This window comes from Panthera onca, chromosome B3 (genome assembly GCF_046562875.1).
Source record: "Panthera onca isolate mPanOnc1 chromosome B3, mPanOnc1 haplotype 2, whole genome shotgun sequence".
Lineage (NCBI taxonomy): Eukaryota > Metazoa > Chordata > Mammalia > Carnivora > Felidae > Panthera > Panthera onca.
Window position 1 is genome coordinate 81,165,718 of NC_138344.1, and position 24,337 is coordinate 81,190,054.

At 36.0% G+C, this 24,337-nt stretch overlaps 1 protein-coding gene across 3 annotated transcripts in view; it reads left to right on the forward strand.

The window, feature by feature from the left end:
• NUBPL (NUBP iron-sulfur cluster assembly factor, mitochondrial) overlaps positions 1-24,337 on the forward strand; it is a 222,669-nt gene that overhangs the window by 57,487 nt on the left and 140,845 nt on the right. Inside the window, exon 1 of one of the 3 annotated variants that reach the window (XM_060619461.3) lies at positions 2,310-2,448. The exons of the other annotated variants lie outside the window; for them this stretch is intronic. The gene's annotated coding sequence lies outside the window, so the exon portion shown is untranslated. Of the gene's footprint in view, positions 1-2,309; positions 2,449-24,337 lie in introns of those variants that run through there. 3 annotated transcript variants of the gene reach the window in all.

Below are 24,337 nucleotides of genomic sequence, written 5' to 3' on the forward strand. Positions count from 1 at the left end.
AAGGCATCCCTTTACAACAAATTATTACCTGGTCCAAAATATGTCAGTTCTGCCATGGTTGAGATATGATAACCCTGAAGAATTTTAGAGGGAGTCAAGTATAGGACTGAGGATAGAATTGGGGGAAGTAACATAAAGGGGCCAGAGAAAGACTGAGAAGTGCTGACTAGAGACTCAGAAGACAAGGAAAGTACTGCCCCTTAGAAGCCAAGAGGGAGTTTTAGGAGAAAATGGTAAACATTTTCAGAGCAGCTAAATAAGGTAAGAATTGAAAATTATATATGTATTTTTAAAGTGTATTTATTTATTTTGAGAGAAAGAGAGCATACACGTGTGTGGGGGGGGTGCTGGTGCAGAGAGAAGGGGAGAGAGAGAATCCCAAGCAGGTTCTGTGCTGTCAAGCTCAGAGCCTAATGCAGGTTCAAATTCATGAAGCGAATGACTTGAGCCGAAATGGAGAGCTAGATGCTTAACAGACTGAGCCACCCAGGCGCCCTGAAAATTGTATTTTAAATTTAACAGTATGTTCCAACTACTGTTTTGAAGATATCTCAGTACACTTGTGTTGTGCTTCTTGAAGAAACATATTTTGTAAGTATTTCTGACCCTTGGCAAATCAATCATTTGGGAATCAGCTATTGAACAGGTCTATAAAGGTACTGTGTTTGCTCTAGGGAATAAAGATGAATACGATATAAACTCTGTTCCTCTTGAGGAGCTCACAGTCTAGTTCGGGAGATGAAAAATGTTCTCACGCTAAGTAACAGAGGATTGTAGAAACAGAAAAAAACTTCTGATCTTGCTGTGATACAGTCCAGCCAACCCTGGACCCTGATAAAGCTTTCAACCATAGGTCACAAAAAAAGAGCAAGAGACTTGGTCATTTGTTTTTAAAGAGAGATGTTTATCTTTTAGATTTTGATATTAAACAAAAAATGAACATTCAAACTATGGGTGATATATTCCATCTGTCATGAACAAAATATGTATGTGTGATGTTTTATTTATAAATCACGGTATAATCTACCACCTTCTACTACTTGCACCCCAAAATAGTCCTTTACCTTTACTGCCTGAGGCTTGTCTTGTCTCCTCTGTAACCTTCCGCCTTCCTCTCTGACTTCTGTTTCTTTTTAATCTCAAACAGAGACTAGAAATGGTAGCAGTAACTGGGGACTGTGGACATTTGAAAGTTCTCTGGAGAATCTGTAGGTTTATCCTGGAGTTGGATTATACTCTTATTTATCTCCTTCCTCCAAAACAAACCACAGCTGTCTACCATCTAATTCCATGTTTGACCTGAGGTAGGGAGTGGGACTTTTTCTCACAAATCTGTATGTTTTCAGGGTTCCTAGTTTAGATTGTAAATTTTCTTATTCTACTCATCTTCAACTTCTGAGTGTTCCATTATAGCTTAATATAGTGTAGTAGTGCTCAAAACTTTTTCGGTCTCTGGAGCCTCTTATGCTCTTAAAAAATATTGAGGATCAGAAATGTAGGTTATATTTATCAATATTTAGCAAGATAGAAATTAAAGCTGAGAAATTAAAAAAACATTTGTTAATTCATTAAAAATTACAAACTTGTAAACTTGTTAATATAAATAACATTTTAACAGAAATAACTATTTCCTGAAGTAAAAAATTAGTGAGATTGGTGGTATTGTTTTACATTTTTGTAAATCATTTTAACGTCTGACCTGATAGAAGACTGCTAGATTTTCATATCTACTTTAGCATTCACTCTGTTGTGATATGTTGTTTTGGCTGAAGTAAATGAGGAAAATCCAGCCTCATATGGACATGTAGTGGAGAAAGGAAGGATATTTTAATAGTTATTTCAAAAAGTAATGGATTTGCTTCTTTGATACTACACCACAATTTTGACAAGTGTTTTCTTCTTAGAGATTAGTTACACTATGGAATCTGAGGCTATCAGTGAACTTTTCATAGTCTGTTATATTTAAATCTTTGGTCTATCTTAGGCTTTGAGTTGGATTTTATAACATGTGTTGTCATTTAGAGATGTTAGTTCATTGATTTATGCTGGTCTTCTAAATGTTTACACATTTCATTATATAATATAAAAAAAATCCATTTACTAATAATGTATTATTATGGTCTTAATAGACAGTTCTTTAGGTATCAGGAAGTTGTAAAACTCATGGTGACCATATACAGGTTTTTCAAAAATTCTAATTTTACTTGAAAGCTTTCAGTTAGTCATAGAGAAAAATATTGTCAGTTGTGTGATTTGAAGTGACAGACTCACTTTATTTTGTATGCTAAACATCTAAATCTGAAGCGCCATCATTTGTCTGTTTGTCTTTCAGGTAAAAATGGTGTTCTATGAAAACATACATGTTGTTTAGCTTACAGCTCAGTTGCACAGGTGCACTCCCTTGAGGCAGCCATTGTAACAGCCTTCCTAATGCAGCGTACAGCAGAGGTGTGTTTTGTGTACCTCTTGTTTCATCCTACAGAATTCTAAAAATGCCATGAACTCTAGGGTCAGGATTTAATACATTAAATAATTGCCGTTACTTCATCCAGGACATTCTTCAGTGAAATTTGCGTTTATTTTTATTTCTGTGCTTGGTGGTAAAAATGATGACTTTAAAATACAGTTTGGTGTCATTGCCTTGATTTGTACCAAGGTGCTGGCAGTTTACCTACTATTGTTTTTGGACCACCAGTGGAAAAGTCAACTCAGTTAAAAGGCAATAATATCTTAGTATTATTATGAAAATAGTTTTACCTTCTTGGACCATCTGAAGGGTTCTTTCTTGGGGGGATCCCCAGAGGTCCAGTGACCATACTTGGAGAACTGCTGATTTAATGGAAGGTCTTCAACCAGAAGTTAGAAGTCTTAGTTTCTGGTTTAGTAATTCTTATTATGGATTTCATGAAATTATTGGCCTCATTTTTTCCCCTTTCCTTTAAAAAAATGATGTAGAAGTGATTGCTTTACAAATAAAGTAGTTAAAAATTCAGATGGGTCTACCATCTTTACAACCACTTTTGTTTTCATAGCAATTAAGTAGCCGTAGCCAGCTGTATTAATCTGGGTTCTTCGGAAAACCAGAACCAATAGGAGGTATAGATAGATGTAAGGAATTAGCTTACATGGTTAAGGAGACTGAGAAGTCCCAAGACCTGCACTCAGCAAGCTGGAGACTCAGGAGAGCTATCTGTATAGCTCTACTCTGAATCCAAAGGCTTTGAAAACCAGGAGAGCCAATGGTATAAATTACATTCTGAGTTTGAAGGCAGTGGAGGACTGATGTCTCAGCTTGAAGACTGGCAGAGTGAACAAATTGTGCCTTATTCTGCCTTTTTGTTCTATTCTGGCCTTCAGTGGATTGGATGGGGCCTACCCACTTCAGGGAGGATAGTCTGCTTTATGCAGTCTTGCTTCAAATGTTAATCTCATCCAGAAAGACCATCACAAGAATACCCAGAATAATGTTAAATCAGTTATCTAGGTACCTCATGGCCCAGTCAAATTGACAAAATTAACTACCACATTACTGGACCTCGCAGCCATGCTCTTCATCTAATTTGTATATTCATGAACCTTGATAATGTGAAATGCATTTCCAGTGGTCCCATTTCTTTCCAGTATAGAGATTATCCCTTTGTTTGTAGAATAACCTCAGTCTCATTCTGAGGATCTGTTTCCTGGGTCACTTTCCAACAAAAGATATAGCATGATCAAGATTATTTGAGATGGACTATTGATAAAGATGTGTAAGAAGTATGAGGAAAGCACATGAGATAGAATAACTGTTGAATACCAGTGGAGCAATTACTACCCCTAGGCCTACAGAAGTGAGCGGATGAAGCATATCCAGATCTAGAAGGAGACAGTCTGCCTTGGGAGGAGCAGTGACACTCAGTGGAGGGACCCAGCCAGCCCAAGATCACCGCACAGAGAGAAAACCAGGAAATGAAATACACCCCTGGCCTCCCTATCCTTCCTCTTTCTGATCTGCTTTTGATGCAGTCCATACAGGAATCCCCAGGTGAGAGGACAGGGCACACTGGAAGGGCAAATGACAGATAATTAGCAAAGAGTGGGACCTGGGTTATTGTAGGTGCCTGCCCCCGCACGCCTTTTTTTCTCCAGCAACAGAGGTATTTCAAGACACAAACCTAGGATTTGAAATGAGAGAAAAATCCATCTTACAGATTGTCATCTGCTTGCCTTTCTGTATGTATATAGTGTATGCACTGATATGCACTGAAGAATTGATGAAAGCAGTGAGGAAGAAATAATGTTACATTATCTAGATTCCATTAAATTCATCAGCAAATTTGTGTTATAGATAAGGAGGGTAATATAAAAATATAGTTTGCCCAGAGTAATAGGCTAGTATCTGGGTACTCCTTAACCCACAATGTATTTGTGCATAAGAAAATTATCAGAGGAAAAGAGAAGAAAATCTTGATCTTTGTCAAAGTGGTTTATTCAACTCTGAAACATAATAGTGCAATTATTTATATGTAAAATGTGTTTATATGTCAGTTGTATGTTACATGCCTCTTCTATTTTTAACTTATTTATAGACATAGATAGGTAAATTTAGGTTTAAGTCAGTCTTTCTATAAGTCATTAAGAAGAACCTTGGTGGAGAAGAGGCATTTCTTGTTATAAACAGACTGAGAAAATTTAATTATCAACAAATTTAAAACATGAGTTAAAATGGCTGCTGCTCTTTATCTTTAGCTGTGTGTGTAAATCTCAGTTTGTAGTATTATAAAATTATAGAGTCCACAAATGTGTGATAAGTGGTGATCTGGCTTCTGCCCAAACACCTCCAGTGAGGGAGATTTTGCTGTTTCATGATGGGTCAATTTGATGTTGTTATTTTGAACAAAAATTTGCCTCTTTATAACTTTGACATCCTTTTACTAGTTCTGCCCTCATGAGAACCACCTAGTCTATTTTCTTCTGATTACCTGTGAAATGTTTGTACACCATAATCGCAGCCTTAAGTGTTTTCTCAGCTATACAGTTGCTAGCCTTCAGCATTTGCTCATATTAATGCAGTTTTGAGTATGCTGACCATTCTAGCTATTTTTCTGGCCATGGCTCACTTTGTCAGTGTGCTGCTATATAAAATTGCCCAAGTTTGAATATTATTTCTTGGCCTATTCTGAAGTGAGGTACTGAATGCATTTTTAATTACCAAATACAAAATGGTGAGCGATGCAATGAAAGAGTAAAAGGGATAGAATTAGTTCTTTACACTACTTCTTTGCGGTTATGCTTACTTAACCCCCATGGTTATGGAAGTAAGTAAGGAAACAGCTGGGTTCATCAGATTCTTTTAATCTCTTATTTCCCTTTTACTTGTCTGTGATTCCGCCCCCCCCTCCCCCCCCCATCATCTAAGTTTCTTAGCTCTATGGAATAGACAAACCACAGTCAATGTGAGATACTTGAATTTACACACTGAAACTTTATTCAGGCTTACTCATTTTCAAAAGCCCTCACAGTTTTGATACTTGGACTGTTGTGATGTTTATGTTCCCTTTTTGCTATCTAGTTTATTGCTACCCATAGAAAAGATGGACTATTTCTTGGCCTTAGTAAGATATCTGATCACCCTTTGAAAAGATTAGGGTTTTATGGTTAATAAGACTGTATTAGTAGTTAGCCATGAATGTCAAGTAATAAATAATGGTGGGCATGTCAGGTTTTGTTTTATAGCCATGATTTATATCATACCTAATGGTTGGTTATCATTTTGTAAAAGTAAAGCAGTAAATTACAAACTAATTTCTTGTTGCATCTTTTCCTGTCAATAAAAAGAATGCAGCATTGTGGCATTGAGTCAGATGAGAAAGATAAGAGGAAAAAGCAGAATCCATTCAGTCAATAAAGAGATTAGTTGCATTTGAGTATAATGTACAGAATATGACCAGCTTAACTGACTGAGCCACCCAGGTGCCCCCAGAATATGACCAGCTTAAAGCAGCCAATTACTATTTTTCATTTTCAAATTTTTTATTTTTTATGGCTCAAACACAAGGAAATTATTTATTTATTTATTTATATTTAAAAAATTTTTATCTAAATCCTAGCCAATTAACATATAGTGTAGTAATGGTTTCACAAGTAGAATTTAATGATTCATTACTTACATATAACACCCAATGTTCATTCCAACAAGTGCCCTCCTTAATGCCTATCACTAATTTAGCCCATTCCCCCACCCACCACCCCTCCAACAACCCTCAGTTTGTTCATGTATTTAAGAGTCTCTTGTGGTTTGCCTCCCTGTCTGTTTTTATCTTATTTTTCCTTCCTTTCCCCTATGGTCATCTGTTTTGTTTCTTAAATTCCACATATGAGTGAAATCATATATTTCTCTTTCTCAGATTGATTTACTCTGCTTAGCATAATACACTACAGTTCCATCCACGTTGCAAATGGCAAGATTTCATTCTTTTTCATCGCTGAGTAGTAATTCCATTGAGTATATACACCACATCTTCTTTATCCATGCATCAGTTGATGGGCATTTGGCCTCTTTCCATATTTTGGCTATTGTTGATACTGCTGTTATAAACATTGGGGTGCATGTGACCCTTTGAATCAGTATTTTTGTATCCTTTGGATAAATACCTAGTAGTGCAATTTCTGGGTTATAGGGTAGTTCTATTTTTTATTTTTTGAGGAACCTCCATACTGTTTCCCAGAGTGGCTGCACCAGTTTGCATTCCCACCAGCAGTACAAAAGTGTTCCCCTTTCTCCGCATCCTCACCAATGTCTGTTGTTTTCTGAGTTGTTAATGTTAGCCATTCTGACAGGTGTGAGGTGGTATCTCATTGTGGTTTTGATTTGTATTTCCCTAATGAAGACCATTTGTTCATGTGTCTGTTAGCCATCTGGATGTCTTCTTTGAAAAAGTGTCTATTCATGTCTTTTGTCCTTTTCTTTACTGAATTATTTGTTTTTTGGGTGTTGAGTTTGCTAAGTTCTTTTTTTTTTCCCACGGTGAAATGAGGCTTTAATCAACGTTCTTGCAAGAGTGGGTGTCAGGCACATTCGGGGTGGTTACAGCAGACAATTTATCTCCTAGCATGCAAGCCCCTCCCCTGATTTCTCATTGGCTGAGCACGACAGAGGTTATAGCCTTACCCAGAGGTCGCCTATGCCTATGTAAGGCAAAAAGTAGTCTGATTGGAAAAAATGTACCTTCCTTGCGCTCATGCAGAGACTTCACTTCTTTGGTGCATGGTCATTGCAAAATTTGTGAATTATGAGTGTGCAAAATGGAGAGGGCAAGAATAACCAGGAAGTGAAGGGTCTAAGGGTTTGGGACTCCATTGTGTGTGTGTGTGTGTGTGTGTGTGTGTGTGTGTGTGTGTGGTGGGGGGGGGAAGGGGGTTGTATATATTTCCAATAGGTTGTAAATCTGTTGTTAACTAGACAGCACAGCTTTTATTTGGTATTTCTTTCTTTTTCCAGCTATATATATTTTTTAAATTTATTTTTTAAATATAATTTATTGTCAAATTGGCTAACATACAGTGTGTAAAATGTGTTCTTGGTTTTTGGAGTAGATTCCCATGGTTCCTTGCTTACGTCCAACACCCAGCGTTCATCCCAACAAGTGCCCTCCTCAATGCCCATCACCCATTTTCCCCTCTCCCCCACCCAGTTTGCTAAGTTCTTTATAGATTTTGGATACTAACCTGTTATTGGATATGCCATTTGTAAATATATTCTCCCATTCTGTCAGTTGCGTTTTAGTTTTGTTGATTGTTTCCTTTGCTGTGCAGCAGCTTTTTATCTTGATGAAGTCCCAATAGTTCATTTTTGCTTTTGTTTCCCTTGCCTCTGGAGATATGTTGAGTAAGAAGTTGCTGTGGCTGAGATCAAAGAGATTGCTGCCTGTTTTCTCCCCTAGGATTTCGATGGTTTCCTGTCTTACATTTGGGTCCCTTATCCATTTTGAGTTTATTTTTATAAAACAGTTAAATGTTGTATTAGGAGGTTGCTTAAAAAATGGAAGGAATGTATGATATATTGGGGTGTAAGAAGAGTTATGAGCTTGAAAATTTCTAGTAATACAAGAAGAAATTTACATACAACTCTCCTGGAAGGCGCCCCTAAGTCCTGTGATCCTTTCTTGACTCTCTGAAAATCAGTATCCCTAAACCGTATCTTGGGAAACATGCTACCTTTACTTATGATACAGTTCTATTAACATTTTTATATTGTTTAGGAAAAAGTTTTATAATCATTGTAATAATATATGTGTGTATTTGTTTTTAAAGGTGCTTGAAATTTTTAAGAGAATCAAATATACTAGAGAATCTGACACGTTAGCTTTGCAATTTTAATTTGAAATGTTGGATACTGTATATTAAGTATATAGTAGGTGCTCAGTAAATAGTTGAATTTGTGCATGAATGGATAGATTTCTCATAAGTGATTAGTGTTTGTTGATCATTGAAAATAAAATTCATCTTTATAGAATTATAATTTCTTATAGTTACAGCTATTATATAAGTTACCTTTAATCCTAAATGACACAGAATGAAATTAAAATACTATTTATATGTTTAATTTATTTTTTTAATTTAAATTTTAGTTAACATACAGTGCAATATTGGTTTCAGGAGTAGAATTCAGTGATTCATCACTTACATATAATACCCAGTGCTCATCACAAGTGCCCTCTTTAATATCCATCACTCATCTAGTCCATCTCCCCCCTAGCTCCCTCTATTAACCAACAGTTTGTTCTCTATCATTAAGAGTCTCTTGTACTTTGTTTCCCTCTCTTCTCTCCCCCACTTCCCATAGTTCATCTATTCTATTTCTTAAATTCGACATATGAGTGATATCATATGATATTTGTCTTTCTCTGATTGACTTATTTTGCTTAGCATAATACATTCTGGCTCCATCCACGTCATTGCAAATGGCAAGATTTCATTCTTTTTGGTCTCTGAGTAATATTCCATTGTGTGTGTGTGTGTGTGTGTGTGTGTGTGTGTGTGTATGCACATATATATGTATACCACATCTTTATCTATTCATCAGTCAATGGGCATTTGGGTTCTCTCCGCAGTCTGGCTCTTATTGATAATGCTGCTATAAACACTGGGGTGTGTGTACCCCTCTGAATCTGTATTTTTGTATCCTTTGGATAAATACCTAATGGTGCAATTGGTGGATTCTATTTTTAGTTTCTTGAGGAACCTCTATACTGTTCTCCAGAGTGGCTGCACAAGTTTGCATTCCCACCAACAGTGCAAGAACTTTTCCTTTTCTCTGCATCCTCACCAACATCTATTGTTTCTTGTGTTGTTAATTTTAGCTATTCTGACAGGTGTGAGGTAGTATCTCTTTGTGGCTTTGATTTGTATTCCCCTGATGATGTGATGTGATATGTCTCTTAACTATCTGGATGTCTTCTTTGGAAAAATGTCTGTTCATGTCTTCTGCCTGTTTCTTAACTGGGTTTTGTTTTTTGGGTATTGAGTTTAATAAGTTCTTCATAGATTTTGGATAGTAACCCTTTATCAGATATGTCATCACAAATATCTTCTCCCACTCTGTAGGCTGACTCTTAGTTTTGTTGATTGTCTCCTTTACTCTGCTGAAGCTCTTTGTCTTGCTGAAGTCCCAATAGTTCATGTTTGTTTTTGATTCCCTTACCTTTGGTGATGTGTCTACTAAGAAATTGCTATGGCCTTTCATCCATTTTGAATTTCTTTTTGTGTATGGTGTAAGAAGGTGGTCCAGTTTCATTCTTCTGCATGTAGCTGTCCAGTTTCCCCAATACTATTTGTTAAAGAGACTGTATTTTTTCCATTGGATATTCTTTTTTGCTTTGTCGAAGATTGTGTGTGTGTGTGTGTGGGGGGGGTCCATTTCTGGATTTTCCATTGTTTCATCGATCTATGTGTCTATTTTTTATGCCAGGATCATACAGTCTTGATGCCTACAGCTTTGTAATTTAGCTTGAAATTCTGAATCGTGATGTCTCCAGTTTTGTTTTTCTTTTTCAGGATTGCTTTGGATATCCAGGTTTTTCTTTTTGTGGTCCCATACAAATTTTAGGATTATTTTTTCCAGCTCTGCAAAAAATGTTGGTGGTATTTTGATAGGGATTGCATTAAGTGTGTAGATTGCTTTGAGTAGTATAGATATTTTCACAATGTTTACTCTTCCAATCCATGAGCATGGAATGCTTTAACATTTCTTTGTGTCCTCTAAAGTTTCTTTCATAAGTGTTCTGTAGTTTTCAGAGTACAGATCTTTTACCTCTTTAGTTATGTTTATTACTAGGTATCTTACTATTTTTGGTGCAATTTCAAATGAGATTGATTCCTTGATTTCTTTTTCTGCTTCTTCATTATTGTTGTATAGAAATGCAACAGATTTTTGCACTTTGATTTTATATCCTGCAACTTTGCTGAATTCCTTTATTGTAGCATTTTTTTGGTGGAATCTTTTGGGTTTTCTTCAGAGTAGCATGTCATCTAAAAATAGTAAAAGTTTGACTTCTTTGCTAGTTTGGATGCCTTTTTTTTCTTTTGTTGTCTGACTGCTGAGGCTAAGACTTCCAGTACTATGTTAAATAGTAATGGTGAGGGTAGACATCCTTGTCTTATTCTTGACCATAGGGGAAATGCTCTCAGTTTTTCCCCACTGCGGATGATATTAGCTGTGGGTCTTTTGTATATGACCTTTATGATGTTGAGGTTTGTTCCATCTATCCCTACTTTGTTGAGGGTTTTTATCAAGAGTGGATACTGTATTTTGTCAAATGCTGTTTCTGCATCTATTGACAGGATCATATGGTTCTTATCCTTTCTTTTATTAATGTGGTGTATCACGTTGATTGATTTACAAATATTGAACCAGCACTGCAGCCCAGGAATAAATCCCACTTGATCATGGTGAATAATTCTTTTAATGTATAGTTGAATTCAGTTTGCTAGTGTCTTGTTCAGAATTTTTGTGTCCTTATTCATCAGGGATATTGGTCTGTAATTCTCATTTTTAGTGGGGTCTTTGTCTGGTTTTAGAATCAAGCTACTGCTGGCTTCATAGAATGAGTTTGGAAGTTTTTCTGCCATTTCTATTTTTTGGAATAGTTTGAGAAGACTAGGTATTAACACTTCTTTAAACGGCTGGTAGAATTCCCTTGGGAAACCATCTGGCCCAGGGGTCTTTTTGGGAGAATTTTGATTGCTGATTTAATTTCTTTGCTGGTTATGAGTCTGTGCAAATGTTCTATTTCTTCCTGTTTTAGTTTTGGTCGTTTGTGAGTTTCTAGGAATTTGTCCATTTCTTCCAAATTGCCCAGTTTGTTGGCATATAATTTTTCATAGTATTCTCTTATAATTGTATTTTTATAGTGTTGGTTGTGAGCTCTCCTCTTTCATTCATGATTTTTATCTGTGTGGGTCCTTTCTCTTTTTTTAAAATAATTTTTTAAATTTTATTTATTTATTATTGAGAGAAAGAGAGAACACAAGCTGGGGAGAGGCAGATAGAGAGGGAGACACAGAATCCAAAGCAGGCTCCAGGCTCTAAGCTGTCAGCACAGAGCTTGACGCAGAGCCCAAACCCATAGACCATGAGATCATGACCTGAGCCAAATTCAGACACTTAACTGACTAAGCCACCCAGGCACCCCTACCTTTTCTTTTTGATAAGTCTTGCTAGGGGGTTATCAATTTTTTTAGGGGGTTATCAATTTTATTAATTCTTTCAAAGTACCAGCTCTTAGTTTTATTAATCTGTTCTACTGTTTTTTTGTTTCTATATTATTTATTTCTGCTCTAATCTTTATTTTTTCTCTTCTGCTGGATTTAGGCTTTATTTGCTGTTCCTTTTCTAACTCCTTTAGGTATAAGGTTAGGCTGCATATTTGGGACCTTTCTTGCTTCTTGAGATAGGCCCAAATTGCAATATACTTCCCTCTTAGGATGACTTTGCTGCATCCCAAGGGTTTTGGACTGTTGGGTTTTTGTTTTCATTTGCTTTCATGTATTTTTTAAAATTTCTTCTTTAATTTCCTGGTTAACCCATTCATTCTTTAGCAGGATGTTCTTTAACCTCCACCTATTTGAGGGCTTTCCAAATTTTTTCTCTTTGTTGACTTCAAGTTTCATAGCATTGTGACCTGAAAATATGCATGGTATGATCTCGACCTTTTCCTACTTGTTGAGGGCTGATTTGTGACCCAGTATGTGATCTCTTCTGGAGAATGTTCTATGTACACTTGAAAAGAATATGTATTCTGCTGCTTTGGGATGAAATGTTTTGAATATACCTGTTAAGTCCATCTGGTCCAGTGAGTCATTTGAAGCCATTGTTTGCTTGTTGATTTTCTGCTTAGATGGTTTGTCCATTGCAGTAAGTGGGGTGGTAAAGTCCCCTACTATTATTATATTAGTATCAGTGAGTTTCTCTATGTTTGTGATTAATTGATTTATATTTGGGTGCTCGCTTCCAATTTGGGGTCATAAATATTTACCATTGTTAGATCTTCTTGGTGGATAGGCCCCCTTAATTAAGATATAATGCCCTTCTTCATCTTTTGTTACAGTCTTTGTTTCAAAATCTAGTTTGTCTGATAATAAGTATGGCTGTTCTGGCTTTCTTTTGACTTCCATTATGGCAGATGGTTCTCCATCCCCTCACTTTAAATCTGCAGGTGTCATATAGATGGATTTTGTTTTTTTATCCATTCTGACTTCCTGTGTGTTTTGATTGGCGCATTTAGTCCATTTACATTAAGAATGATTATTGAAAGGTATGAATTTAGTGCCCTTGTGTTACCTTTAGAGTTGGTGTTTCTGGTGATGTTCTCTGGTTCTTTCTAGTCTTCGTTGCTTTTTTTTTTTTTTCGTTCCTACATTCAAAGAGTCCCCCTTAAAATTTCTTGCAGGGCTGGTTTAGTGGTCATGAACTCCCTTCTTAGTTTTTGTTTGGGAAACTCTGTCTCTTCTTCTATTTTGAATGACAGCCTTACTGGATAGAGTATTCTTGGCTGCACATTTTTCCCATTCAGCACACTGAATTTATCTTGCCATTCCTTTCTTGCCTGCCAAGTTTCTGTGGACAGATTTGCTGTGAACTGGTCTGTCTTTCCTTGCTCCTTTCAGGATTCTTTCCTTTTCTGCGGATTTTGTGAATTTGAGTATGATATGCCTTGCTATTGGTTGGTTTTTGTTGAATCTAATGGGAGTTCTCTGTGCTTCTTGGATTTTGATGTCTGTGTCCTTCCCCAGATTAGGAAAGTTTTCAGGTATAATTTGCTCACATAAACCTTCTGCCCCTTTTCCTCTCTATTCATCTTCGGGGACTCCTATGATATGAATGTTACTATGTTTTAACAAATGGCTGAGTTTCTTAAGTCTGCTTTTGTGGTCCCTGACTTTTGTTTTTCTCTTCAGCTTCATTATTTTCCATAATTTTGTCTTCTGTATTGCTAATGCACTCCTCTGCCCTGTCCATCCTCATTTTTATGGCCTCCTTTTGGGTTTGCATCTCAGATATAGCATTTTTAATTTTGGCCTGACTAGATTTGAGTTCTATTATGTCTGTACAAAGGGATTCTCTGATGATTTCTATTATGCCTTTTCCAAGCCCAGCTAGTATCCTTATAATCATTTTAAATTCTAGTTCAGACATCTTACTTGTATCTGCATTGATTAAATCCCTAGCCATCATTTTTCCTCTTCTTTCTTTTGGGGTGACTTCCTCCATCTTGTCATTTTGGAGGAAAAAAGAACAACAACAACTATAATAGAATGAAATAAAAATTAAAAAATTAAAAGAAATCACATAAAGGAAGCTAGATCCTAAGTATGTTTTGGTCTGCTTGTTAAGAGAAGCTTGATAGAAAAGAGAGAAGAGAAACAAAATTAAAAATTAAAAACAAATTTTTGCTTTATCTGTATCCAAGAAACAAAAGAAAAGAAAATGAACAACAACAGAAACAGAAGCAACAACAAAAAATGAACAAACAAACAGAAAATCCAAATGAAGCTAGATGGACTTTCCCCTGTAGCTGAAACTTTGCAGCAGTTTATGGTCAGTAAACTAAGCTCATGGAAGGGATTTGTGGTCTTCTGGGTGAAGGGCCTGTTGCTCTCATTTTCAGGTCAACTAGCCCTAGTGGAGGTGTGCTGGGAAGACTCAGGGAGAATGTCTTGGCGTAAGGGCTCTCCTCTCTACTTGGTGGAGCCCTTTTAGCTCACTGGGGTTGATCAGTTTGAGGCTACTTGTGAAAATGTCTTCGCTGCACTTCCTGGTCTCCTGGACCAGGAAGTTCATCTGTCCTCACAGAAGTGTGATCAGTCACCCCTTTTGTGTCTCTCGCTTCTGTCAACTCCTTCCCCCCGTCTGTGTCCACGCTGTCCATCTACTAGGGCAGTGCGTGTCTCCTGAGTTTTATCTCAGGTGCCGCTGTGTTTCAAATCCCTACACTTCAGAGACCCCTGCAGTTAGGACCCTCAGTGATCCCCTGGCGGAGGGTCTCCCTGTGCTGTGGCTGGTGCTGGCGTGTCCCAGGAAATGGTTGCATGATTGCACCGCTGCAGCAGCTTAGAGTTAATGGTAAATTGCAACACATAGCTGGTGTCAGTGTTTGCTGCCCTCAGCAGCGGTCTTTGTTCCTATACCGGTGAATTGGCCTCTTGATGGCTCCCACTGGGTGGATCTTTTGCCAGAGGGTGGAGAGGCCGAATCACTTCTATGAAGTGCACTCCAAGCAGGAGAACTGCTTTGCCCTGTTTGATCCAGGGGATCCTCAGACAGAGCTGCCTATTCTGGGGGGCTCCACCCTGCTTCCTTGTTGGAGCACCACCAAGCGCTAACCTCTGAAACTTCAGACTCTCTACTTCACCGTTCATAAAAAAACTGGCCATTTTGAAATGCTTTCCTTTTTTCACATCAATGATTTTGGGGAACATTTTTCTTGTGCAGTCCGCTGTGTGTGTTTTCACCCTTTCTCTCTAGCTGCTTTCAGGGTGAGTGCTTTTTGTCCTTAAAAGGCTGCCTCCCCTCTGCACTTCACCTCTCCACACCACCTACCTGCCCTCTTCTATCCCTCAAATTATGCAGATTGTTCTGTTAATCCTCAAATCAATTTCCTAGGTGTTCAGAATGGTTTGATATTGATCTAGCTGTGTTTGAGGGACAAACCCAGCCCAAGATCCTTTTACTACTCCCCAGAATGGAATTTTTAAAGCACTTACTATTCTAGAAATAATTTAATGGTGCCTTATAATCCAAATCACAAAACTGTCTGACACTTCAGTTGTTTCATTACTTTTCTGGATAGTGTCCAATTTACTGTGGGGGTCACAGACATCAGTGATTCTACTTGCTATTACTTCCTTCTTCTGATTTCTTATATATATACATTCATATATATATGTACATTCTTATATATATACATTCTTATATATATACATTCATATATATATATACACATATATGTGTATATATATATATATATATATATATATATATATACACACACATACACACACATTCATATACACACACACACACTCTGGTATATGGGCCATTCATATGAGCCCCCAAACTTCTAGTATAACTAAATGGATAATGCAGTAAGGCTTTTATTGTATACACAAAATATTTATGGGAGTTACTCCCTGCATATTTGTAAAAGTATTATCTTTTATAGTTTTTATGTTTTTATTGTAACTTGTTTATTTATATTCCACAGTTGTATCTTTTTATTACATGATTTTTTTTTTTTTTGTTATAGTAGATCAGTTTTTTCAGTAGTCTTCTTAAAATAGTTTTTCACTTCTATGCTTTGTAACTTTTCCTTTCCTCTTACAACAAATTAAGTTTATACAATTCTTTTAACTACACTGGTATAAAGTCCACACTGAAGCCAGTGTTTTGTCTTTGGTTGTATATCTATTTATTTTCTCTGTTATATTCTGTTTATCTTTTAACTGGGACTTTTTATAATGGCAGTCAGAATTTTGTCTTCTTTTTTGTGTGTGTGTGTGTGTGTGTATGTGTGTGTTTAGACTTCTGTTTTTGCTTCACAACATACATATCAACAGGCATTTTAGTTACTATAAGAAGTATAGTTTTGTGTTAAGCCCCGTCATATGACTAAGATACCATTTTCTACTCCCAGTGTGTCACTTCTATTTTGCTAAGTTGCCGCTTCTTTTGTCACTGTCTTTTATGTCACTGTGGGCATTTATTGTTTGTATGTTTCAAATCCCAGCTCTTAAACCCTTTGTGCTTGCAGTGAACTATCACTGCTTAAAAATGAATTTGAGATTTTAAGAGGCTAGGTGGGTTAATAGAAGAAAACCAGTCTTATATGACAAATAAATTAGATAAGAAAGCTGGAAACATTACCTAATAAACAGAAAGATTAGGGATTATAGAGATGTAGTTAAAAGTTATATCAAGATAACTAAAAATAGTCAACTGTAATACTTTGTTAATAATCCTATGAACTTGTAATTGACTTAAAGGACAATTTACATTAGGTACAGAATAACTTGATTTATTGGAGCATTGTTCAACCATTTCATGGAACTTGTCTGGTTGTCATCAAGCAGTAGAAGGAAAATCTATACTTGCTAATGTTCCAGCTATGTGTTATCTTCTGATCTCATATGTATTTCTATGATCTTAAGCCTCCTGCTTCTTGAATATGTGTGTGAAAATAATATGGAACTTAAAATGAAATAAGTTCAGTCTCAATTCCTTACTGCTTGGTTGCTGCTAGCTATTTAACCTTGGGCACATTACTTTAGTTTTCTGGTCTTAAACTACTTCATATGAAGTATGACATTTGAAGAGTGTATATGTCATATAAAAACAACTTATTCAAGGACACAGCTAATAAATGGCTAATTTCTTATAATAAATAATGTTTTACTGCACTACAAAAGCCTGGATGACCAAATACAGGGTGTGCAGTTTTCCTTCGGTATATTTACTTTTGACTGTTTAGCTATTTAGGAAATTGTTTTGGCTATTATATAAACATACGTTTTGAGCATCAGTCATACTAAGTAAGGGGAATATGGTGTTTAGTTGGGAAGATAGGTTAGAGGCAATAAAAAGGTAAATAATCATACAAGATAACATTTATTAAGTGTTAGATCCTAGAGAAGACCAGGAGAAGGAGAGTTGGTTTGGAGACTGCCATAGAAGAAAGGGATTTAGATAAGCTGAGGGGAGGCTGGGGATAGACTTCTACTTTTCTCAACTAAAATGGAGATAGTACTTGCCTCCTAGGATTGTTGTAAGGATTCAATGAAGTACAGTATCTGTAAAGTATCTTATGCAGTACTGCATGACATAAAATGTAACTCATCTTGTGTTACTATTCTCAAGTGAATGTAAGTGGTTCATTCTGTCATCTTTTAAAGTTTTCCTTCTCCTTTAACTCAGAGATCATGCATAGTTTTCATTTTAAATATCAACTGGTTATCTGGAACATAATGTGGAAGAAATTCTGAGTCTGTACGTAGTTTCAGCAAGAAAGAATGTGATCATTTATGAGTTAATGATCACTTAATTATGCCAAGGCAGCTCTCAAGTGATTGGAGGCCAGGAATGGTGGTATATGGGTTGTGGGAGTAACAGTAAATAAATCAAGTATTTATTATCCTTACCCAAAGTTTCATTATCACCTATTTTTTCCTCTAGCCTTCCTTTCATTTTTTCCTGTTAAATTCTACAATATAAGTTATCAAGGTTTCAGAGGGAGGATACCAAGTTTATCTCTATACTTCTAGTTGCTTAGTAAGTATTTGCTGAGTGATTAACTAAGTGAAGAAAATTTTAGCCCCACAGTAGACAAGAATCTGAGGTATCACCCCTGCTCTGAAATATCCCTTATATATAGTCTCCCATTTATATCCTACTGAGCAGATTCCATTTTAAAACACTTGTATCTTCTACAAAGCTTAAGCTGTCAGTGTGGTTTACTTGTTTCAGGTTCCTTTCCTAATGGAAACCACCCACATGAGAAAATGAGAGTTTTGATTAAGGAAGGAGGAATGAGTTGGAAAAGAAAGGGCCAGTTTCTTTACTTGGGAAAGAGGTTGGATTTTTAAGAAAGATACTTGAATGGCTTTCAACTTTGAGATGGGTGGATACCTGGGATGAGAGAGTGAGTTTCCAAGGTGGTACAAAAAGGGAAAATATGCTAAAGATAACTGAAATTTAAATATTAAAGAGTGATAAATGTAAAATTATAAAAGCAAAGAAGAATTTTTTAATATTCTTTCTGCTCCCTTCTTGTGTTCTACATCCCTTTCCTTTTCACTTCTAGATAACAGTATTATTATATTGCCTTAGGTTGTCCAAGTTGGCATTTGGGTTTTGATAGGTTCCATTCTCCTATCTTTACTCACCTTCTCTCTAAATCCTTCTTTCTTCCAGGTAAACAAGTAGGATATTATAAACTTTTCCTGGGTACTAACTTGGTGGAACTACTTTGTCTTATGTAGCCACTTGAAGTTCTCCTTGAAAGAATAGCAGTGGATGCAACCTCTTTGTTGCATCTGATTTCTCATAAGAAAGAATCTTGGTTTTAGACACAAAAGAAGGAATAGGAAAGTGGGTGATAAGAAAGTGACTTTGTAAACTTTGTCCTGGGTTTTCTTTTCCTTTCTGAAGGTTCTTGTCTTTGAATGTCTTGTCATGAATATGTGGATAAAAGCTTGTTTTTATAAAATGGTTTTGTTTATTTACTGCATGTTTAAATATTCTTTAAGGTTATTCTCTGTCCTCATTTTAAAAAATGGATTTAATGTCTCTATTATATGACTTTAAGTTATAATTTTTTTAGGCATACATTCCTGAACCTTGGTGTTCAGATGCATTTAAAACTCTTAATTTTTGGAGCCAGGGAGTAGAAGTTACAGAGATTTTTCAGCTTTATTGCTAATACCAAGTAAATGGGAATGTCTACCACTTAGCTGATTCAAGAACGGTGGGATCCCTACAAAAAGAAAATCTGATTCTAGATGAGTGTTATCCTTGGAACATTTAACAATTTCAACTATAATAGAAAGATTTAAAGCAGTCTTTCTTATGCCTATTTCCTTTATACCTAGCTCTTCAGTTTGACCTGGTCACAGTGTCTTTTCTAGCTTGACAATTAATTTATAATATAAAAGTAGTTCCCAACTCTGTTCGAAATCCACTGGTAACATACAGTCCATTAATTAAATTCATACCTGTTAGAAATGATAGAACTTTGTTGTAATTGAGCAAGGAGGATGTGGCGTAGTGTCATGAATGGCATTATGGCAATTGAAATGGTTTGACTTAGAGTAAGAATCTTTTATGCTTCAATGTATGAGCTTTCATGAAGATATGAGGAAGTATGAAATAATGATCTCTGTCATGATAGCTTCAGCTAATGGTGGTCTCTTCAAAAAGCTGTTACAGGACAGTAGATTCCAAAATTTCTCTATAAACTTTCAACCAATAGTATTTTGTTAGGTTTTCTGTTGAGTTTATGTGTAGGAATTGCTGTACACATTTTTAAAAATAAAAAGCACATTTAAAAATTAGCACATATACTAATTTGTACCTATCATCATGAGTTGTTGTTCAGAGTCTTTCTCCACTAATTTAAAAGTATGGTTTCAGCCTATGCCATCATTCAGATCTGAGGATTTTATTAATTAAAGTAAAATGCTTTTAGGTGGTGTTAATTTTGTTTACTAAGTGGTATTAATTTTGTTTACTAATATACAGGAGAAGATAAAGAAGACTGTGCTTCTAACTTTCTTTTTAATGTATATGTTGTAATATTTAGGACTCTCAGTGTACATTTTTCCCTGTTAAATTCTGAAGAAATGCATTTAACATGATGATGAATCTGCTTACATTGCTGCTTTCAGTTTACAATTTATTATTCACCAAACTACAAGAAGTATTTAAACTACACATTTTCTCTGGATGGAGATTTAGCATACTGATGAAGTAGATTAAGATTAAAGATTATTCTTATATAGTGTTAGAGATTTTGGTTTCCAATTTTGTGAAAAGGCTTTGGACCGTCCCAGTGTCTTAGTTTGTTCAGGTTGCTGTGACAAAAATACCATAGACTGGGTGGCTTAAACCACAAACATTTATTTCTCACAGTTTTGGAGGCTGGGAAGTCCAAAATCAAGGTGCCAGCAGCTTTGACATTTGGTGAAGACCTGCTTACTAGTTGATAGATAGCTGTCTTGTCATTTGTTTCCTCTCATGGCAGACAGGGCATGAGAGCCCTCTGGAGTATCTTTTATAAGGGTACTAGGCCCAGTCATGAGAGCTCTACCCCATGAGCTAATCCCCCTCCTAATACCATCACATTGGGGGTTAGGATTTCAGCATATGAATTTTGGTGGGAACACAACATTCAGTCCATAACATCTAGTTTACATTTCCAGTTCCAGTTTGAACTTAAAGTTCTGTTTTGAACAGGCTCAAACTACTTAGATCATCTATTTCAAATGGAGGATTAAGTAAATAGATGGCACCCATATTGTCCTATTTTATTTTTGGTATGATCTTTTCAAGTGCAGTGCCATTGCTACTGCAGGTTTTAACTGATCCACTAAAACAAGAAAAAGAAGTAAGGGTTATTAATAGTGGAAAGGAAAAGGCAGAATTGTTATTAATTCCATGTGGTATGTTTGTTTATCTAGAAATTCACAAGAAATAATCAGAAAATTATTTGAAAAATAGAGTTCTGTAAGATATCATAAGGAATCTAAGATCACTAAAAATCAGCAGCTTTCTACTTCTAGATGTGGCAAACTAGATGTCCAGAAAAACTCTTCCTATAACAGCATACCTTAAAATATTACATGGAATATTAACAAAAACTACTTTTCAGTACATGTCTGAGATAGTGGGAAAGGAAGGGAATTTCTCAGAACTCAGAAATAACAGGAAAGTGTGAGTCAACTGGTGTAGTTGTGCACTGGAATTGATATTTACTCAGGTATTACCTGCTGATCTTGGTGGCTTAGGGCCTGTATTTTACAGGATTATTTATGAAGGAATAGGGGCAAAATATGGCATCTAAGGAGGGAGGGAGGTTCAATGCACCTTATAAGAGCTGGACACACTAATTGTGATATCCTTAATAAGTGATCATAAAATAAATCCTTCCATACATTAGTGATTACTGGGAATAAGTGCTGGATTTGTTCTTGGCTCTGGGTAGAGTGGGAAAATCTGGGCAGATTAAAGATTAGGCACAACCAAAGAGAAAATTAATTAATGAATATAGGTGAAAAGAAAATACTCAGAATGTAGTACATAGAGGAAAATTGGAAAACAAATGCAAGTTTGAGGGCCATGGTAAGCAGCATGAGAAGATCCAACATGGGACTAACCATTGTTCTAGAAGGAGATAATGGAGAAACTGTAACAGAGGCAATATTCAAGGAGATAATGGCTGAGAATTCTCCAAGATAAAACTAAAATTCAGGACAGCAATGGCATATAAATTGACTTAGGAGGGACAGTGATTCATTTGAAACATTCAAAGAGGAAGAAGGTAGGGGTGCCTCAATTGGTTAAGTGTCCAACTCTTGATTTTGGCTCAGGTGATGATCTCATGGTTGTGAGATCAAGCCCCACATTGGGCTCTGTGCTGGGTATGGAGCCTGGTTAAGATTCTCTTTCTTCCTCTCTCTCTCCCTCTCTCTCTGCCCCTGCCTTGCATTTATGTGTGTGTGCTCTCTTGCTCTCTCTCAAAAGAGAGGTAGAAGTGTTGTTTAACTTCACACTTTAAGTATGTTTTAAAAAAATACTAGATAGTCATTATAAGACTAGAAATGAACTGTATGATTTCCATTGTAAAAAAGGGAAAAATGTAATGAGGGGGAAGAATCTCAAAAATGTAAAAATACTAAAAAAAGGGGGGGAGGCCAGGAAAAAGTACAAAATTTAATAGTAAGTATGAATACAAATATTTCAGCAATACATATATTTATTTATTTTAGAGAGAGAGATTGCAAGTGGGAGAGAGAGAGAGAGAGAGAGAGAGAGAAAGGGAAAAAGAGAAAGAGAATCTCAAGAAGGCTCCACACACAGCGCAGAGCTGGACATGGGGCTCAATCCCACAACTCTGTGATCATGACCTGGGTCAAAATCAGGAGTCAGATGTTCAACTGACTGAGCCACCCCAGTGCCCCAATATATCAGCAATATTAAATCTAAATATCACACAACTTTCTAGTTAAAACAATAATACTGTAAGACAGGAGAAAACAAAAAATAAAACAAAACCAAATCCAGATAGGTTAAATCTATTTATAAGAGATATTATCTAAAACATAAAAATATATAGGGCAGGGGCACCTGGGTGGCTCAGTCGGTTAAGCATCCGACTTCGGCTCAGGTCACGATCTCAGGTCCGTGAGTTCGAGCCCTGCGTCGGCTCTGGGCTGATGGCTCAGAGCCTGGAGCCTGCTTCCGATTCTGTGTCTCCCCCTCGCTCTGCCCCTCCCCCTTTCATGCTCTGTCTCTTTCTCTGTCTCAAAAATAAATAAACGTTAAAAAAAATTTTTTTTTTAAATAAAAAAAAATATATAGGGCAAAAGCTAAAGGATTAAAAACCATAAATAGAGCGAAATGAAACTGGGTGTAGTTATGTTAATGTCAGACAAGATAGACTTTACAGCAAAAGTGTTACTGAATGTGAAGAATTACTACCTTCAAACAAGCTTGATCTAATGGCCATAAATAGAATATTCTTTTCAAGTACACCTGGAACATTTATAAAAATTGATTATGGAATAGGCCATGAAGATAGTTGCAGTGAATTTCAAAGATTGGTATTATTCGGACTACATTTTTCTAACTACCACACAGTTAATTTAGAAGCTTATAACAAAATGATAACTAAAAACACATACACATTTGGAAATTAAAAACAATTTCTAAATAATGCATGGTTGAAAGGAGAAACAATGAAAATGGAAACTTGTGAGATAAAGCTAAAATATATCCAGAGGTAGTCATAAGTATTTCTCTTTACAAAAGAAGAAAGGCTGAAAATAAATAAATTAAATTAAGAAATGAGAGCAATGCAATAAACCCAAAGAAGGTGGAAGGAAAGAAGTGATTAAGAGCAGAAATTAATGAACTTGAAAATGGAGATATAGTAGAGAACCAAGAGAACCAAAAATTTGTTTTTTGAAGACTAATAAATTAGACAAATGCCCGGCAACGTAGAATTAAAAAAAAAAAAAAAAAAGACCTGTAAATATATTGGAAATAATAAAAGGGACTTGACAGATATAGCCATGGGTTTAAAATCTGAGATATTTGGACAGTTTTATGCTGATACATTTGAAAATTTTGTTGAAATGGGCAATCTCTAGAAAAATGTATATCACTAAACCAAATTGAGGAAGGAATAGAACATCTAGTTTATTCCATACCTACTAAAGAAATGGAATCAGTAGTTAAAAATCTTACCATGAAAATAGCAAACCAGTATTCCATTCTTATATAAACTCATTCATAGGGTAGAAAAATATATAATATTTTCCCAATTTAGTTTATGAGGCTAGTAAAGCCTTAGTGGGATAGAATGAAATGGGAGAATTATAGGCCAGTCTCCCTAATTAACATATATAAAAAGTCTTAAGCAAATATTAGCAACTTGTTAGCATTGTATAAAATAGCTATATTGTGATTAAATGGCGTTTAATCCAGGGGAGCAAGTTGGTTTGACATTAGAAAAAAATTTAACGTAACTTAACAGTTTTGTAAGTTAAAGGAGAAAAAGTATGTTATTCAGAAAGATGCTGAACAGGCATTCTATAAAACCAAAAAAACCATTTTTATCAATACTCTTCTTGAACTAGAACTAAAAGAGAATTTTATTTAACCTGATATCCTGATATAATGTTAAATAATGTATTTGTATTTTTATAAAAATACAAAGCAAGCATTATACTTACTGGTGAATTGTTAAAAGCATTTCATTTAAGTCCTCCCCCACTGAGAGAGTAAGAGACCATGGGCACATGCACATATGAGCACATGTTGGGGAGGGGCAGAGAAAAGGAGAGATAGAATCCCAAGCAGGCTCTACACCATCAGCACAGAGCCCGATGTGGGGCTTGACCCACAAACTCTGAAATCATGACCTGAGTCAAGATCCAAGAGTCAGACACTTAGCTGACTGAGCCAGTTAGGCACCCCAAAAGCATTTCATTTACTATTCGGAATGAGACAAGCAGTCCTGGTATCACACCTTTTATTTAACATTGAACAGGCACTCCTAATCTGCAAATAAACCCAGACACATAC